We start from the raw sequence: 19026 nt of genomic DNA, 5'->3' as shown, positions 1-19026 counted from the left end.
AGTGTTAATGCCTGAGGAGTGTTTGATGGTTCTTAGTCTGCACTTGCTGGAGTTCAAAAGAATGAGGGTGGGATCTCATTGAAACCTATCAAATATTGAAAGGGTTTATGTAGCGAGGATTTTCCTCTAGTTGGGGAGTCTAGAACTAGAGTACACAGCCTCAGAATAGAAATGAAGAGGAATTTATTCAGCTTGATGGTGGTGAATCAGTGGAATTCATTGCAAAGCAGAAGTTGGTAGTTTCTTGATTACTTAGGGCATCAAAGGTTACGGGGAGAAGGCAGGAGAATGGGACTGATAGGGTTAATAAATCAGCCATGACAGAATGGTTGAGCAGTCTCGATGGGCCTGATGGCTTAATTCTGTTCCTCTGTCTTAAGATCTGATGGTGTCAGCACACACCAGTAACCCCAACCACAAACTGTTCCAGCTGCTACCATCTGGGAAACGGTACCCCAGGACCAACAGCTTCTTCCACCAGGCCATCAGACTGGTTAACTCATGCTGACACGATTGTATTTCTATGTTATATTGACTGTCCTGATGGAAAGATTGAGATGCATACAGGGCTAGTCTAGAAGGTGAGGTCTTCAGAGATCCAAAGGAGGTAAGTGAACTAATTCATAATTGGCTCAATGGGAAGAAGCAGAGGGTGAGGAGAGAAACCAGAGGGAGGTGTTTCTCAGACTGGAGATCTGTGATGAGTGGTATATCAGAAGGATTGGTGCTGGGACCTTTGTTCATTATTTATACAAACAATTTGACCATAAGACCAGATGACATAAGGGTAGATTGAAGCCATTCGGCCCATCAGGTCTGCTCTGCCATTTCATCATCACAATTTATTATTCCCTCTCAACCCCATTTTCCTGCCTCCTACCTGTAACCGCTGACACCTTACTGGGTGCCATGGTAACATAGGAGACAGTGTGATGACATTCTGTCACCGTTCTGTCAGTATTCTCTGTACATCCTTCCCGTGGACTATGTGGGTGCTCTCTAGGTGCCCCCATTCCCTCCCACAGTCCAAAACCATACTGGGTAGGTCAACTGGTCATTGTAACTTGTCCTGTGATTAGGTAGTTGGGTGTTACCAGACTGACATGGTTCAGAGGGCTGGGAGAGCCTCTTCCTCTCTGTATACCAAAATAAATAAATTGAATAACCAGGAACCTGTGGATCTCCGGGCAAAATGCAGGGAAATAGGACAGGCTCAGGTGGGAATCTTGTTCGGGATGGACAAGTTGGTCTGGAGGCTCTATAACAATATGATGCTGTGCAGATTCGGGGAATTAAGAAGGCAGCAGAGGTGAGTGAGGAGGATCTGGGGGAGAGCAGTGGGACAGACCATTGCATATTTAGAGCCCACCTACCTTGTCGAGACCATTGGAAGAGCTGGAGGTGATGTCACCATTCAGGAAGTGATGTGTGTCAGTGGAAACAACTGATTGGTGAGCAGCAAGGGTGGGTTGTTCACTGAAATAAAGACAAAGGCAGGGATGTTACATTGTAACAGGCAGTGTTTATCCACGAAGAATCTTGCTGGTGTAATAAGAACATTAAGAACCATCCAGCCCATTGAGCCTGTCCTGCCATTCAATAAGATCATGGCTGATCTGTCTGTAAACTCAGCTCCATCTACCTGGCTTTCCCCCATAAACCTTAATTCCCTGACTATGTAAAAATCTATCTAACTCTACCTTAAATATATTTAGTGAAGAAGCCTCAACTGCTTCCCTGGGCAGAGAATTCCACAGATTCACCACTCTCTGGAAAAAACAGATTCTCCTCATCTCCGTCCTAAATCTCTCTGCTGAATCTTGATGCAATGTCCCCTAGTTCTAGTCTCACCTACCAATGGAAACACCTTTCCTACTTCTATCTTATCTATCCCTTTCAAAATTGTGTATGTTTCTATAAGATCCCCTCTCATTCTTCTGAATTCCAGAGAGTATAGTCCCAGGCGTCTCAATCTCTCCTCATAGGTTAACCCCTTCATCCCTGGAATCAACCCGGTGAATCTCCTCTGCACTGTCTCCAAAGCCAGTATATCCTTCCTCAAGTATGGAGACCAGAACTGCACACAGTACTCCAGGTGCGGCCTCACCAGTACCCTGTATAGTTGCAGCATGACCTCCCTGCTCTTTTTTTTCTTTTACAGTATTTTTATTCAGAAGAAAAAACAAGATTTACAGAGTGCAACACACAGATACATCTCAACATAAATTGTGTACATTCATATATTGTAATAAAATTGATCAAAATGTTATAGCATCTCACATAAAGGTATGCCACTCTGTAATCAAAAATTGAAAGATAGGCCATATATCATAAAATAAATTTTTTATATAAAAAAGTCAACCCCCTACCAACTTCCAAAGAAAAAAGCTGATGGATGATAATGGATAATTAGAAAAAAAACCATATTCGTTTAAGAAGAGAAGATAGAAATATACATAAAAGTCTGTGCACTGTTAAGCTTTATAAATTGTAAAAGTAATTTAGGAAAGGTCCCCAGATATCATAAAAAGATTGTTTCGATTTTAAGACTGAGCAGCGGATCTTCTCTAAATTTAAATAAGACATAATATCACGTAGCCATTGAAGATGTGTAGGAGGGGTAGACTCCTTCCATTTAAGCAAGATTGCTCTCCTTGCTAAAAGAGAGGTAAAAACTAAAACCTGTAGGTTAGGAGTGTTTAAAGTTATATCTTCATTTGCAATAATACCAAACAAGGCAGTAAGGGGATTTGGGTCAAATTGGACCCTAAAAAGTTGCGAGAAGGTATGGAATACTTCCTGCCAAAACTTTTCAATTTTAGGACAAAACCAAAACATATGAATTAAAGAGGCATCAGCAGAGTTGCATTTATTACAAAGTGGAGAAACATTCGGATAAAAACTGGACAGCTTCTGTTTAGAAATATAAGCTCTATGAACCACTTTAAATTGTAGAAGAGAATGACGAGCACAGAAAGATGATTTATTAACCCGTTTAAGAATTTTATTCCATCTTTCATCAGAAATCTGACAATTTAGGTCATCCTCCCAAGCTTTTTTTAATTTTATCTAAAAAGTCTTGTCTAGAATCAATCAACAAGTTATAGATACCGGTTTTCTTCATCACAATAAAAGACAGTTAAGCCTGTCTCCACAAAATATTTCAAGTACTTAACAAAGAAGAAAATCTGCAGATGCAGGAAATTCAAACAACACACACAAAACAACATTTATGGAAAAAAGTACAATTGATATTTCAGGCTGAGACCCTTCATTCCCTTTTCCACAGATGATGCCTGGCTGGCTGAGTTTCTCCAGCATTTTGTGTGTGTTGTTCATATACTTAACAGGTCACTTCTAAAATAAAAGCTAAACTAGTATGGAACTAATTTACCTCAATCAGATACTGCTAAAATCTGATTTATTCTTCTTTTTTCATTGTAGGTTTTCACAAAAATAAAGAATGTGAGGCATTTTATATATAGAAAAACAAGTCAGTGGTGGAGGCAGAAACACTAGTGAAGTTTAAGAGACTACTAGACAGGTATATGGAGGAATTTAAGGTGGGGGGTTATATGGGAGGCAGGGTTTGCGGGTCAGCACAACATTGTGGGCCAAAGGGCCTGTAATGTGCTGTACTATTCCATGTTCTATAACAACTCATTTACTTTACTCCAAACACTGAACACAAAGCATGGTAAAAGTACTTTACATAATATGTCACCACATCAGACCAGCCTCTGAAAGTGAACCCCAACTCAATCTCAGTGGTTGTGAATTATGTTTCCACCAATTACATTACCACATTACCCTACCAGGCTCCTCCCAGAATTTACTAAAAATGGCATTGTGAGCCTTTCTGGAGCTTGGAGGAGCTGCCCAGCTCAGGTCCTGTGTTCCATGGTGGAGGAACAGCAGGTACCTCTGGCTTATCCAGAGGGTGTTGACACGCTCATGGTCACGTTGTGACAGCAGGGAATGGTAGCGGAATTCACCAAATCTTGGTGGGCCGGTTGAAGGCGATCTACCGAAATATTCAGGTTTACCCCTCTTATCTATGTCAAAAGTCTTTTCTCTCTGTTCCAAAACACAGAACAAGCCATCAGAAGAGGGCCTAAGGGGATGTCGGTGTGCATCGTGGCGGACAAAAACAAATGATGTGGAGTGTAAGAATCCAAGAGTGCTTGGAGCATAAGAAATAGGAGCAGGAATAGGTCATCTGGCCCATTGAGCAGCTCCGAAATTCAATAAGATCACGGCCAACTTAGCCGTATACTCATCTCCACCTATGTGCCTTTTCCCCATAACCTTTAATTCTGAGGTAGTCTCCACTGCTTCATTGGGCAGAGAATGCCACAGATTCACCACTTTCTGGGAAAAGCAGTTCCTCCTCATCTCTGTCGAAAATCTACTCCCCTGAAGCTTAAAGCTATGTCCTCTAGTTCTAGTCTCACCTACCAGTGAAAACAACTTCCATGCCTCTATCTTATCTACCCCTTTCATAATTTTATATGATTCCAAAAGATCTCTCATTCTTCTGAATTCCAGCGAGTACAGTCCCAGGCAATTCAATCTCTCTTCATAATCTAACCCCGTCATCTCTGAATTCAACCTGGTGAACTTCCTCTGCACTGCCTCCAAAGCCAGTATATCCTTCCTCAAATAAGGAGACCAGAACTGCACGCAGTAGTCCAGATGCGGCCTCACCAGTACCCTGTACAGTTGCAGCAAAACCTACCTGCTCTTAAACTCAATCCTTCTAGCAATGAAGGCCAACATTCCATTTGTCTTCTTGATAGCCTGCTGCACCTGCAAACCAACAATTTGTGATTCATGCATAAGCACTCCTAAGTCCCTCTGCACAGCAGCATGCTGCAATTCTTCACCATTTAAATAATAATCTGCTATTTCATGTTTCCTTCCAAAGTGGACGACCTCACATTTACTAACACTCTACTCCATCTGCCAGACCCTTGCCTCACTTAACCTATCTATATCTCTCTGCACTCTCCATATCCTCTGCACAATTTGCTTTTCCACTCACCTTAGTATCACCAGCAAACTTAGATACACTACACTCAGTCCCCTCTTCCCAGTCCTTAATGTATATCGTGAACAGTTGCAGGCCCAGCACCGACGCCTGCGGCACACCGCTCACCAATGATTGCCAACCAGAATAACACACATGTATCCTAACTCACTGCTTTCTATCAGTTAATCAATCCTCTATCCATGCTAATACATCACCTCCAATTCTATGCATCTTTATCTTATGGATAAGTCTTTTATGCAACGCCTTATGGAAATCCAAATAAATAACATCCATCTGTTCCCCTCTATCCTTTGTGTTTGTTATATTCTTAAAGAACTCCAGTAAGTTTGTCAAAAAGGATGTGCCTTTGCTGAATCCATGCTGCATCTGCCTGATGGATCCATTTCTTTCCAGATGCCTCGAAACTTTTTCTTTCATGATAGCTTCAAGCATTTTCCCAATCTCAGATGTTAGTTACCTGCCTTTTGCCTACAATCCTTTTTTTAAACAGTGGACTGACATTTGCCGAATTCCAGTCCACCAGGACCTGCCTGGTGTCCAGAAAACTTTGGTAAATTACCACCAGAGCCCCTACTATAACTTCTACCATTTTTTTCAGTACCCTGGGATGCATTCCATCAGGACCGGAGACTTATCTATCTTCAGGCCCAAAAGTTTGCTCAGCACTGCTTCTTCAGTGATAGCTATTGTATCAAGGTCCTCGCCTCCCATTGCATCCATAACATCTCTCATTGGCATGTTAGGCATGTCATACACTGTGAAGACCGACACAAAATATTCATTCAAAGCCTCTGCCATTTCCTCATTACCCAATATCAATTCCCCCTTCTCGTCCTCCAAGGGATCTACATTCACTTTAGCCACCTTTTTGGATTTATATAATTATAAAAACATTTACTATCTGCTTTTATATACTATGCTAGTTTATTTTTATAACCTAGCTTCCCTTTCTTTATTGCTCACTTAGTAGTTCTTTGTTGCTTTTTGAAGTTTTCTCAATCTTCTAGTTTCCCGCTACTCTTGGTGACTTTGTATGCACCACAAGGCAATGTGCTATCTTAGATCTGGTCCTGTGCAATGAGACTGGTAAAGTTAGTGATCCTGTAGGTAGGGATCCTCTTGGAAAGAATGATCACAGTATGATTGAGTATGCCATGATGAGAGGTAGAAGTAAGTGCAAAGGAATTGAATTTACTGAGAACGGTGGAACTCATTTGCAGCTGTTCTGAGGCCCAGCAAAACTCATGGGAGACAATCTTTCTTTTCTTTTTACAGTATTTTTATTCAGAAGAAAAAACAAGATTTACAGAGTGCAACACATAGATACATCTCAACATAAATTGTGTACATTCATATATTGTAAGAAAATTGATCGAAATGTTATAGCATATCACATAAAGGTATACCACTCTGTAATCAAAAATTTAAAGATAGGTCATATATCATAAAAGAAATTTTTTATATAAAGAAATCAACCCTCTACCAACTACCAAAGAAAAAGCTGATGGATGATAATGGATAATTAGAAAAAAAAACATATTCGCTTAAGAAGATAGAAATATACATAAAAGTCTGTGCACTGTTAAACTTTATAAATTGGAAAAGTAATTTAGGAAAGGTCCCCAGATATCATAAAAAGATTGTTTTGAATTTAAGACTGGACAGCGGATCTTCTCTAAATTTAAATAAGATATAATATCACGTAGCCATTGAAGATGTGTAGGAGGGGTAGACTCCTTCCATTTAAACAAGATTGCTCTCCTTGCTAAAAGAGAGGTAAAAACTAAAACCTGTACGTTAGGAGTATTTAAAGTTATATCTTCATTTGAAATAATACCAAACAAGGCAGTAAGGGGATTTGGGTCAAACTGGACCCTAAAAAGTTGTGAGAAGGTATGGAATACTTCCCGCCAAAACTTTTCAATTTTAGGGCAAAACCAAAACATATGAATTAAAGAGGCATCAGCAGAGTTGCATTTATTACAAAGTGGAGAAACGTTCGGATAAAAACTGGACAGCTTCTGTTTAGAAATGTAAGCTCTATGAACCACTTTAAATTGTAGAAGAGAATGACGAGCACAGAAAGATGATTTATTAACCCGTTTAAGAATTTTATTCCATCTTTCATCAGAAATCTGACAATTTAGGTCATCCTCCCAAGCTTTTTTTAATTTTATCTAAAAAGTCTTGTCTAGAATCAATCAACAAGTTATAGATACCGGTAATAGAGCCATAAACAAAAGGTTTTAAATTTAAAAGATCGTCCAGTAAATTTTTAACAGGACCTATAGGAAAAGTAGTTAATTGGAAACATAAGAAATCTCTAATTTGAAGGTATCTGTAAAAATGTGTTTTTGGCAGTGAAAATTTAGTTGACAATCGGTCAAATGAAGCAAAAGACCCTGAGATAGACAGGTCTCAAAAACACTTAATACCTGGTTCATCCCAATCCTTAAAGACTTTGTCAGTCATGGAAGGGATAAAAAAAAATTAAGGAGAATGGGAGATGATAATGAAAAATTCGCTAAACCAAAAAATTTTCTAAATTGAGACCAGATCCTTAAACTTTGCTTAACAATGATATTATCTGTTGTTTTATTTGCTGAAAAAGAAGAGTATGATCCAAGAAGAGAGACAATAGAGGAATTTTTTACAGAATTAACTTCTAAGGAGACCCATGATGGGCAATCTTTACGATAAATATAATAGGACCAAATAGTAATATTCCTTATATTGGCAGCCCAATAGTAAAACCTAAAATTGGGTAGAGCTAATCCACCCATCTCTTTATTTCTTTGTAGGTAAACTTTACTTAAACGAGCTTGTTTATTATTCCAAATATAAGATGTTAAAATTGAATCTAAAGAATCAGAGTAGGTCTTAGGAATAAAAATAAGTAATGGCTGAAAAAGATATAAAAATTTAGGAAGAATCCTCATTTTAATCAAATTAATTCAGCCAATTAGGGATAAAGAAAGAAGAGACCATTTAGAAAGTGTCTTTTTCACATAATTCAATAAAGGGTTTAAGTTTTCTTTAAATAAATTCTTGAAGTTTTTAGTAATTGTTACACCTAGATATGTAAATTGACTTGTAACAACTTGGAACGGAAATTTGGCATTTGATGACATTAGGTCATTTAAAGGAAATAGCTCACTTTTATGTAAGTTCAGCTTATATCCTAAAAAACACTAAACTGGGAAATTAAAGAAAGAACCAAAGGTAAAGAAGTTTCAGTGTTAGAGATAAAAAGTAAAATATCATTAGAGTATAACAAAATTTTATGAGTCATACCTGCCCTTAGTATATCAGAAATGTCCTTAGATTCTCGAAATGCTATTGCTAAGGGTTCTATAGCTAAAGCAAAAAGTAAAGGACTAAGAGGGCAACCTTGTCTAGTTCCCCGCTATAATTTAAAGGGCTTAGAAATTTGAGAGTTAGTAATAACCTGAGCGGTAGGAGACAGGTAAGTTAATTTAACCCAACGAATAAAATTAGGCCCAAAATTTAACTTTTCTAAGGTCTTAAAAGATAATTCCACTCAATCCTATTGAAGGCTTTTTCTGCATCTAAGGATAATATATTTTTTTGGATGGTGAATATATCACATTCAATAACCAACATATATTAAAATGTGAGTAACAGTTTCTAATAAATCCTGTCTGGTCATGTGATATAATAGATGGTAAAATATTTTCATGTCTTTGAGCTAAGATTTTTGATAACATTTTTGCATCAACATTTTAAAAAAGAAATCGGTCTGTATGAAGAACATTCAGCTGGATTTTTGTTTTAAGAATAAGAGAAATAAAAGCTTCATAAAAAGATTGAGGGAGTTTACCTGATAAAACAGAGGATAAATAAGGTGTAAGTAACGTAGTGAAAGTTTTATAAAACTCTCCAGGAAAGTCATCAGGTCCTGGGGTCTTACCAGAATGTAAAGCATGTGTAGCCTCAGCCACTTCTTCATTGGAAATAGGCTGATCTAACTGTGTTAGGATATCAGCAGACAATGTAGGAATGTTGATATTACTGAAAAAAGCATTCATATAGGTATCATCTGAAGAAGAGTCAGACTGTTACAACTTAAGGTAAAAGTCTTTAAATATGTTGTTAATTTCAGAATGGTCGGATATCTTAGTACCATTATCTTTAAAAATTTCTGTGATTTGACGATTAACTGTAAAAGATTTTAAGTGATTGGCTTATAAACTACCAGTTCTACCCCCGTGAATGTAAAATTGAGTTTTATCTCTCAACAGCTGTCATTCAATTGGGTAAGTCAGCAGAAGATTATACTTGGATTGGGTTTCAATTCGCTTTATATATACTTGGATCTGGAGATAGGGCATACTTTCAATCAAGATCTTTTAATATCGCTGCTCGGTCAGACCTTTCTTTGTCATCTTTTTTCTTTATATAGGCAGAGTAAGAGATTTGTTGGTGCATGGCCTAGTGTTGGCGAGTGGCCTAGTGGACAAGGCATTGGACTAGTAACCTGAAGGTCACTGGTTCAAGCCTCAGCTGAGGCAGCGTGTTTGTGTCCTTGAACAAGGCACTTAACAACACATTGCTCTGCGACGACACCGGTGCCAAGCTGCTTGGGTCCTAGTGCCCTTCCCTTGGAGAGGGGAAGGCCTGTAGCTTGGGCAACTGCTGGTCTCCCATACAACCCTGCCCAGGCCTGCACCCTGGAAAAACCTGGTCTCATGAGATTAACGGATGCCTATTATTAAAAGAGATAATTTATCCATGAATATATGCTTTAAAAGTATCCCAGACTATAGTACCAGCAGTATCTCCTTCAAAATTTTCTTTAAAGAAAAAAGTAATATGGTTTTCCAAAAACTTTAGCAAATTTTTATCAGATAACAATGATAAGTTAAAACGCCAACTTCTATTTGATACAGAATTGTTACGAACCCCGTAACTGGGTCACTTACCAGCAAAGATAGAGAGGTCCGTTGAAGTCTGATGGTACTATTTTTAACAGTATTTATTGATAAAGAGACACAAAAATAAGATCAATGCAAACATACAGGTAATATACGTCATCAATACTAAATCTAAAAGCGCGGGTATAATAATATATAAGAAATAGCTCTATCGTTGTCTAGGGGATAATGTATTGTCCGATGGAAATATAAAAGTCACTGTTAGTTTGTTCAAGCTGCAGCGTTTTGGGGTTGAGAGAAAGACAGGTTAAACTTGCCCAGTTCTTTTATGATGCCAATCCTTCGAGTCGTGGGGAGTTGATTTTCCCGTTGTTAGCTAAAAGCCGTTTTTCCGTGGTAAAAGCCACTGGTTCCGGGGCAAATGGAACCAAACGCACGTGGCCTCCTCCCACTGGCTTCTGCTATTACAGGATCGCTAACGTTTCTTCTGGTGCGTCTGAGGGGCTGTTCCCACAGACCCTCTCTTATCCTGACTCACAGGGTCTCAGATGGCAATCAGGTTGGGGATGATGCAATCCCTCCCTCAACCAGCCCACTTTGCCTGAGGGCTTCCACGTAGCACAGTATTGCAATACACAAGTTCGTCTTCAAGAGACAATGGCCGTGTCCCGTAGCTTTATATCGCTGGGGGAACGAGACATTCCACACGTCTCTCTCTCATTTCCTGGGTCTCCTGACCCAAATCAATAGTGATCTTGTGATTCTCACAAAGGAGGGGGCTACCCCGCACCCTTCGGCCCCTCAGAGCTGTGGTACATTCATAACAGAATAAACAGGTTATCTTAAAGCCAGAAGCACAAGTGCATGATCAGACAAAGCAATCTCCTTATAATCACAGGATTTCTATCTATAAAAAAGTAGTCAATCCGAGAGTACATATGATGAACCTGAGAGAAATATGAATATTCCCTTTCTTGAGGGTGCAAAAAACGCCACATGTCGAGAATACCACATTGAAATAGAAAAGATTTAAAAAGTAGGACTGATTTATTAGTGACAGGGGTTTTACTTGAAGAGCGGTCTAATATAGGGTCAAGCCAAAAATTAAAATCTCCACCCATCACTAAGGAATACCGATTCAAATCAGGCAGAAAAGAGGAAAGACATTCAAAGAACAAGAAGTCATCTGTATTTGGAGCGCATACATTCGCAAATACCATTAGTTTATTCTCAAGACTACCCGAAACAATAACAAAGTGGCCATTTGTATCAGAAATTACATTACGTTGAATAAAGGATACATTCTGATCAAACAGGATACAGTCGCCTCTCGATCTAGATTGAAAGGGTGAGTGAAAATATATACTCTTCCATCATTTGAAAGAACGTGAAATATCATCTTTATGAATATAGGTTTCTTGAAGAAAGATTATACGAGTTTTAAGTTTCTGGATATAAGAGAAAATCTTATTTCGTATAACAGGGTTATTTAGACCTTTCACATTAAAACATTGAAGTATATTAATAAAAGAATCCATCAAGTATCCTTCAGTAATGTATAAAAGGTAATCACAGACATGTAGATAGCAAATAAATAAAACAGTAAAAACATCCAATCAGCTTTCTGGAAGAATCCATTTCCCCCCTCCCTCCCCCCAAAGAGAGAAATCAGCCAAGGGAGGCTGAAGACTAAATCTAACGTTCCCAACCCAAAACTCTGGTGGCTCCAGAAAATATATATGTATAGCTGTGCTGAATAAACAATTGTAAATATATATATATATATATATACACAAAAACAAAATATAGAAGTAAATAAGTTCACTATTTACAAAAAAAAAACATGAGAAAATATAAGTATTAGTCTCGGTAAAAAAGAAAGACAATAAAACCAAATATTAGTAGAAGCCAATAAGGAAAACAACATATACTTGTGGGTGCAAAAAAAATGGAGTAAACAAACAAATAGAAAATAATTAGAAAGGGAAGTGGTTTAGATAGCTTCCTACATGACTAATTTAAGGCATTAAAGGGAAAAAAAAACAAAATGACAAAATGGTAAAATAATGAAAAAACCAGAAACCAGCAATAAGAAATATAGAATATTGTATACTATTGAAAAACAGTAAAAGACCGAAAGGTATATAAATAATCAAAAGATAGGAAAGATCAGAGTGAATTTAAAGTAAAGCAAAACACCCTATAGTTTCATTCCTCAGTAATTACTACATGTACACCCTACATAATTACTTTCAGTCAAATTACTAAAAAGAAGGTAAAGATCAACATAACATCAGGTTAGAGTGGTTTCTACTCATGGTGCTCTCACCGAGATAGGTTCAAACAGCAAAGTAAGCGAATAATTTCGGAGCACGTAGCTATTGCAACCTACTCCATTACAGCCACCGGAAGTCTCCCCAACCTTCCTGCTCTTGAATTCAATCCCTCTAGCAATGAAGGCCAACATTCCGTTTGTCTTCTTAATAACCTGTTATAATCGCAAGCCAACTGTTTGCGATTTATGCACAAGCACTCCCAAGTCCCTCTGCACACAACATGCTGCAATCTTTCACCATTTAAATAATAATCTGCTCTTCTGTTATTACTTCCAAAGTGGATGATCTAGCATTTACCAATGTTGTATTCCATCTGCCAGACCTTGGTCCACTCACTTAATCTATCTATATCCCTCTGCAGACTCTCCATATCCTCTGTACAATTTGCTTTTCCACTCAGTTTAGCGTTATCAGCATATTTTGCTACGCTACACTCAGTCCCCTCTTCCAAATCATCAATGTAAATGGTAAACAGCTGTGGGCCCAGCACTGACCCCTGCGGCACCCCACTCACCACTCACTGCCAACTGGAGAAACACCCATTTATAGCAACTCTCTGCCTTCTATCGGTTAACCAATCCACTATCCATGCCCATAAAATTCCTCCAACTCCATGCATCCGTATCTTATTTATAAGTCTCTTGTGCTGCACCTCATCGAACGCCTTCTGGAAATTCAAGTATCTGACATCCACCTGTTCCGCTCTATCCACTGCACTCATTATGTCCTCAAAGAACTCCAGTAACTCCAAAGAACACTGAACACACCTCAGGGCTGTGTGTTCAGTCCACTGCTGTTCACTCTGCTGACCCACGACTGTGCAGCAATACACAGCTTGAACCACATCATCAAGTTCACCAAAGACACAATCGTGGTGGGTCTCATCAGCAAGAACAACGAGTCAGCATACAGAGAGGAGGTGCAGCAGCTAACGGACTGGTGCAGAGCCAACAACCTGTCTCTGAATGTGAACAAAACAAAAGAGATGGTTGTTGACTACAGGAGGGCACGGAGCGACCACTCCCCACTGAACATTGACGGCTCCTCGGTAGAGATCGTAAAGAGCACCAAATTTCTTGGTGTTCACCTGGCGGAGAATCTCACCTGGTCCCTCAACACCAGCTTCATAGCAAAGAAAGCCCAGCAGCATCTCTACTTTCTGTGAAGGCTGAGAAAAGTCCATCTCCCATCCCCCATCCTCACCACATCCTACAGGGGTTGTATTGAGAGATTCCTGAGCAGCTGAATTACTGCCTGGTTCGGAAATTGCACCATCTCTGATCGCAAGACCCTGCAGCAGTTAGTGAGGTCAGCTGAGAAGATCATCGGGGTCTCTCTTCCTGCTATTACAGACACATACACCACATGCTGCACCCGCAAAGCTAACAGTATTGTGAAGGACCCCACGCACCCCTCACACAAACTCTTCTCCCTCCTGCCATCTGGGAAAAGGTACCGAAGCATTTGGGATCTTACGACCAGACTGTGCAACAGTTTCTTCCCCCAAGCCATCAGACTCCTCAATACCCAGAGTCTGGACTGACATCTACATCATTTATTATTATATTGTAATTTGTCCTCTGCTGTGCCTATTGTCTTGTTTATTAATTATTGTGCTGTCCTGCACTGTTTTGTGCACATTATGTAGTCATGTGCAGGTCTGTAGTCTAGTGCAGTTTTTATGTTGTTTTACATAGTCTAGTGTAGCCTTGTGCTGTCTCACATAGTCTAGTGTAGTTTTGTGTTGTTTCATGTAGCACCAGGGTCCTGGAGGAACGTTGATTCGTTTTTACTGTGTACTGTAATAACAACTTATGGTCGAAATGACAATAAACTTGACTTGACTTGAAGTTTGTCAAACAGGACCTGCTCTTTATGAATCCATGCTGCATCTGTCTAATGGAACCACTCCTTTCTAAATGTTTTGCTATTTCTTCCTTAATGACAGCTTCAAGCATTCAATACACTCAATGAATGTGAGATGCATGTTCTCTGTCCAGGAGGAAGAGAGGGCCCAGTGCAAGGGTGTCCATGGCAGGAGAACTCCGTCCAGTGGAATGTTCCTGCTGCAAAAGGTGGAAACCAGAGGAAAGTAGCAACAGGAACGTTTGTGTGACCACAGCTGGGGAGGAAAAAGACAGACACAGCTGTCGTGACAGGGGACTCGGCTGTAAGGGGTGTAGACTGGGTGTAAACAAGCCTCTCAAATGGTGTAACAAACAATCTGCTGTAGGAACTCAGCAGGTCAAGCAGTATCTGTGAGGGAAAGGAATTGTCAGTGTCAAAACCAAAACATCGACAATTGATCCCCACCCTCTCTCCCCAACACAGATACAGCCTGACTTGTTCAGATCCTCCAGCAGTTTGTTGTCTCTCCACATTCCAGTATCTGCAGTCTCTCCTGTCTCTATAAATCTGTTGTCTCCCTGGTGCCAGGGGCAGGGACGTTTCCGATGTCTGCAGGACGTCCTGAACAGGGAGGGTGAACAGCCAGTGGTGGTGGGAGTTTATACAACCTTGAGATTCGTCTCCTTACAGGCAGCAACAGAACAAACACCCAAAGAGTCCATCAAAACAAAAGAAGAATGTCAAAGAGCTGAACGTGCAGAGAGAAAAAAACAAATAAAAGTAAGCAGCTGAAGTTGCTGAAGATGAGTCCACAGAAGCCCGTTAGTTGCAGGCCACAGCCTCAGGTCAGTGTGAAGATGAGTAAACCTCACGGAACAGAGAGCTGAACCGGCCCCCACTCTCCCCACCCCCACATCACACAGTGTCAGAGGGCAACTTCTCCCAGTACATCTCCATAACAGTTTAAATTCTTCTTCTTGCTCATGCCTCTTTGTTCTTTTTTAAAGGTAGCTGGGGTCTTGTCGGAGTCTGTGATCTACAGATGCACTCAGACTGAGCTCTGACTAGCGAGCAATCGAACATCAGAAGTTTGCGAGGAGGGGATTTCACTCGGGTCCACTGTCCAAGTAGAGATAGGCAGCGGCAGATCACCACAGCAAAACTGAGCTCTGACCAGCGAGCAATCGGCGTTTGGGATTGATCAACAAGAGCAAATTAAAGGAAGGTGGGGCAAGCGGAGCGGCCATCATTGGAGTGGACAGAGTTAGAGTGGGGATCCTGAGGCTTCAGACAGGGAAAGCAAAGAAAAGAAAGATCCAGAAAAGTTGTTTTTACCCTTTCCTTCGTTACATCTGCTCAGTGAGGACAGCAGAGATAACTGGCAGGGTAGCTGAATGCTCCTCTTGTGGGATGTGAGAATGCAGGGAGATCTCCAGTGTCCCTGACAACTATAGATAGATAGATAGATAGATACTTTATTCATCCCCATGGGGAAATTCAACATTTTTTTTCCAATGTCCCATACACTTGTTGTATCAAAACTAATTACAAACAATACTTAACTCAGTAATAATATGATATTCATCTAATTCACTTTCTCAAAAAGCATTAATAATAGTTTTTAAAAAGTTCTTAAGTCCTGGCGGTTGAATTGTAAAGCCTAATGGCATTGGGGAGTATTGACCTCTTCATCCTGTCTGAGGAGCATTGCATCGATAGTAACCTGCCGCTGAAACTGCTTCTCTGTCATCCATCCAGCTTGATTTGGATTTAAGTGAGGGAGAGTTGTGCAGTGTCAGCCTCACTCTTTTTTCCCAATTCCCATCCGGAACTAGCTGCAAGACAAGCGTCGAGTCAGCTGGAGATGGGACTAGGCGCAATGGATGACCAGGACATCATCTGTGTTTTGTCATGCACTACACGTTCCATGAAGCCTTCTTGACCGTTGGACCTTCCATTGGTCTCATCTGCTCAATCCTCCAGAGTCTGTCTTCACATGCTGGGATATCCCCTGACAACTACAACTGTGAGAAGTGCTTCCAGCTGCAGCTTCTAACACTCTACGTTAAGGAGTTGGAGTTGGAACTGGGTGAACTCCGGATCATCCAGGAGGCTGGGGGGTGGGGGGGGGGGATAGATCGGACATATAGACAGGTAGTTATACCCAAGGTGCAGGACACAGAAAACTGAGTGACGGTCAGGAAGGGGAAAGGGGTTAAGGAGCCAGTGCAGAATACCCCTGTGGAAATTCCCCTCAACAGGTATATCACTTTTGATACTGTCAAAAGGAGGAGGGGTGGGAATGACCTAACAGAGGAGATTCAGAGTGGTTGTGTCTCTGGCACTGAGTCTGCACTTGTGACTCAGAAGGGAAGAGGAGAGAAGAGGCACACTGTGGTGATAGGGGACTCATTAGGGGAACAGAAAGGAGGGTCTGTGAGTGGGAGTGAGATTCCCAGATGCTATGTTACCTCCCGGGTGCCAGGGTCTGGGACATCCAGGATCAGGTCTTCAGCATTCTGAAGTGGGAGGGTGAACAGCCAGAAGTTGTGATCCTTGTAGGTACCAATGACATGGGCAGGACAAGTGATGAGGTTCTGCATAGGGAGTTCAGGGAGTTGGGTGCTAAGTTAAAGAGCAGGACATGTAGGGTTGTGATCTCAGGATTGCTACCTGTGCCACGTGCCAGTGAGGCCGGAAGTAGGAAGATTATACAGTTTAACATGTTGCTGAGGAGTTGGTGTAGGAGGGAGGGTGTAAGCTTTTTGAAACATTGGGGTCTCTTCCAAGGAAGGTGGGACCCACACAGAAGGGACAGTTTGCACCTGAACTAGAGGGGGACTAATATCCTAGTGGGAAGGTTTGTTAATGCTGCACAGTGGGGTTTAAACTAGAGTTACAGGGGGATGGGAATCAGAATGCCAGAACAGTTAGTGGAGAGGTTGTGGAGACAGATGTTGGTAAGACGTCAGACAAAGTCAGGAATCAAAAGGTTGAGCATGGTGCTGAGCTGCTGATATTTCAATGCAAGAAGCATCGTAGGAAAGATGGATGAACTTAGCGTATGGATCATCACCTTGTAGCCGTTAGTAAGACTGGGTGGCAGGAGGGGCAGGACTGGCAGCTCAATATTCTGGGGTTCCGTTGTTTAGACGTGACAGAGCAGGAGGAATTACAGGAGGAGGGGTGGCATCACTAGTCAGGGAAAATGTCACAGCACTGCTCCATCAGGACAGACTGGAGAACTTGTCTAGTGAGGTGTTAGGGGTGGAACTGAGAAATAAGAAAGCTACGAGCACATTAATTGGACTAGATTACAGACTCCCAACAGTCCTCGGGATTTAGAGGAACAAACCTGTAGAGAGATCACAGACTGTTTCATGAAACACAAGTAGAAGGTGATTTTAACTTTCCACAAATTGTTTGTGAATCCAATACTGTAAAAGGACTGGATGGGATAGAATTTGTCAAATGTGTTCAGGAAAGTTTACTTCATACAAGTCCTAATGATGGATCATGCGATACTGGATCTGCTATGAGGGAATGAGACAGGGCAGGTGACAGAAGTTTGTGTAGTGTAACACTTTGCATCCAGTGACCACAATGCCATGAGTTTCAAGGATAGGTCTGGTCTGTACATTGAGATTCTAAATTAGAGAAAGGCCAATTTTGATGGTATCAGAGAGGATCTGGCAAGTGTGGATTGGGACAGGCTGTTTTCTGGCAAAGGTTTACTTGCAAAGCGGGAGGCTACTTTCAAGAGTTTTCAAGAGATATTGAGACCCTGGTTGAGAAAAAGAGGAGGTGCCCAGCAGGTATAGGCAGGTAGGAACAAATGAGGTGCTTCTGGAGTACAAGAAATGTGAGAAAATGCTGAAGTAAGAAATCAGGAAGGCTAAAGAAGGCATGAGGTTGCTCTAGCAGACAAAGTGAAGGAGAATCGTAGGAAATTCTGCAGATACGTTAAGTGCAAAAGGATTGCAAGGGACAAAATTGGTCTTCTGGAAGATCAGAATGGTGATCCAGACGTGGAGCCAGAAGAGATAGGAGAGAATTTAAATGGAATTTAGGCACCTGTGTTTACTCAGGAGAAGGACACAGAGTCTATAGAAGTGAAACAAAGCAGCGTCGAGTTCGTGGACCCGATACAGATTACCGAGCAGGAGGGGTTTGCTAACCTGAGACAAATTGGGGTGGATAAATCCCCAGGGACTGACAAGGTGTTCCCTTGGAACCTGCAGGAAACAAGTGCAGACATTGCAGGGGCCCTGGAAGAGATATTTGAATCATCCTTCGCGACAGGAGAGGCACCAGAGGACTGGAGGACAGGCATTGTTGTTGTACCGTTTCAAAAAGGATCTAAACAGAAACCAGGAAATGAAAGTTCGGTGAGTCTGACGTCAGTTGTGGGAAAGTTATTGGAAGGTATTCTAAGGGACTGGATATATAAGTATTTGGATAGACATGGAATGATTAAGGATAGTCAGCATGGCTTTGTGTGTGGTAGGTCATGTCTAACCAATCTTATAGAGTTTTTTGAGGAAGTTACCAGGAAGCTGGATGAAGATAAGAGGTGGATGTTACCTTCATGGACTTTAGTAAGGCGTTGGACAATGTCCCACATGGGAGGCTGGTCAAAAAGGTTCAGTTGCTTGGTATTCAAGATGAGATAGTAAACTGGATTGGACATTGGCTGTGTGGGAGAAGCCAGAGAGTGGTAGCGGATGGTTACCTCTGACTGGAGGCGTGACCAGTGGTTTACAGCAGGGATCAGTGCTGGGTCCATTGTTGCTTGTCACCTGTATCAATCAGCTGGATGATAAGGTGGTTAACTGGATCAGCAACTTTGCAGATGACACCACGATTGGGGATGTAGTGGACAGTGAAAAGCCTA

General features: G+C 41.0%; 1 protein-coding gene across 1 annotated transcript in view; it reads right to left on the bottom strand.

Moving 5' to 3' along the window:
- LOC140726090 (interferon-induced very large GTPase 1-like) overlaps positions 1 to 1483 on the bottom strand; it is a 93809-nt gene extending 92326 nt beyond the window's left edge. Inside the window, exon 1 of the transcript XR_012098569.1 lies at positions 1374 to 1483. The gene's annotated coding sequence lies outside the window, so the exon portion shown is untranslated. The remainder of the gene's footprint in view (positions 1 to 1373) is intronic.
- Between the last annotated feature and the right edge of the window lie 17543 nt (positions 1484 to 19026).

Source organism: Hemitrygon akajei, chromosome 4 (assembly GCF_048418815.1).
Source record: "Hemitrygon akajei chromosome 4, sHemAka1.3, whole genome shotgun sequence".
Classification (NCBI taxonomy): Eukaryota; Metazoa; Chordata; class Chondrichthyes; order Myliobatiformes; family Dasyatidae; genus Hemitrygon; species Hemitrygon akajei.
This window is presented reverse-complemented; position numbering and strand designations above follow the sequence as displayed.